The sequence below is a fragment of the Molothrus aeneus genome, chromosome 24 (genome assembly GCF_037042795.1).
Source record: "Molothrus aeneus isolate 106 chromosome 24, BPBGC_Maene_1.0, whole genome shotgun sequence".
Lineage (NCBI taxonomy): Eukaryota > Metazoa > Chordata > Aves > Passeriformes > Icteridae > Molothrus > Molothrus aeneus.
This window is the reverse complement of record NC_089669.1, coordinates 1,492,986-1,494,442: the sequence shown is the minus strand read 5'-3', so window position 1 is coordinate 1,494,442 and position 1,457 is coordinate 1,492,986.

Here is a 1,457-nt window from a genome sequence, read left to right as displayed (position 1 = left end):
CCGGCCCGGAGCCGCCCCTGCCCTGCCCTGCCCCGCCCCGCCCGCCCTGCGCGGCTCCGGCTCCGGCTGCGGCGGCGGCTCCGGCTCCGGCAGCGGCGCGGGCGGGGCGCAGGCGCGGGGCCGTGCGGGAGCCGCCCCGAGCCGAACGGCGGCGGGTGGCAGTGCCGGTAGCGCCGCGGGACGCGGTGCGGGCTCCGTTTGGCCGCTCGGGGCGCGCACCGGCCTCCCGCGCCCGCTGAGCTCCCGCACCTGTACCCGCCCCGCCGGCCTCGCTCAGCCCGCAAAGCCGTCCACTGAATCCACGTGTAAAATCATGTGCCCCGAGCGGAGTGCAACGCCCATCAGACTCGGAGATTCTTAATATTAAATAATTCATTTAATAACGGCCACGGAAAAAAACCTTTGCAGTTACTGGGGTGTTCAGGCGCTGTGTTGCATGCGTTAAACAAATACCTGTGTTTAAGGTGGTTATGTATTCACCTTAGAGCTCTTGCAGGTTCTACTATTCACGGTTTTTCTCAATACTATTTAATCTAAAGGACTAAGATGAATGTGTAGGGGCTATGAAATAAAGCCACAATAATTTGCAGCCTGGGTTTCTGCAGCAAGCCCTGCCAGGAAAGCCTTGTGGCATCCCACCAGCTGGGAAGAACATTAGAGCATTGCTGCGTGCAAAACAACCGGACTTGCTGCAACTACGTCAGGTAAGAACTTCAGGCTGCCAACACAAATTATAGACAGCCCTTTAAACTCTGACTTCTGTGGGTTTTTAGAGGTATAGGTGGAATATGTGGCTATAAAGCAGGTGCTTTGTCACTTCACAGCCCATGTCCAGGGATTTGTGCTTGGCTGAACACAGAACCCTTGTGTCCATAAGTGAGAACAATGGTATGGCACTGCACACTCGTAGGGGAAAAAGATCAGGATTGACTGGACTCCCTCTCAGCAGGATATTTGTTTTGCAGCATGAATCCCTGTGACTTGCATGCTGACATTCTGATGTCTGACTTGTCCCCTGGTGCTAAACTCTGCAGTCATTGTGGTAGGAAGGGAAGATTTGGAGCTTTGCTGAACAAGATGAAAAAAAAATCTCTTAATTTTTCAGTGGAGACCTTTCATGGTGCCAATAGCTAGGAATCCATTTCATCTTAAATCAAGGCTGCCACTGGAGAGCCAACAGAATCTGGAAATGAGGGCTATGCTTTTCATGGGGTTTACATGACTCATTTTGAATAGAGCTGGGAGAAGCTTGGCGTGAGGCCACTGTCCAGAACAATGTAGGGAAGCATACGTGGTTTGAGAATTGCTCAATACCATTTGGGCCTTCAGTTCTTCCTGTCTTTCAGTCCAAGAAGTTCCAGGATTCAGTTTCCTCTGCAGTAGGAGACTCTACACAGTCTTCTTGAAAAGCCAAGTTCATATCTGGATGTAACTCTTAGCCAAGGGTGGCCAGACTG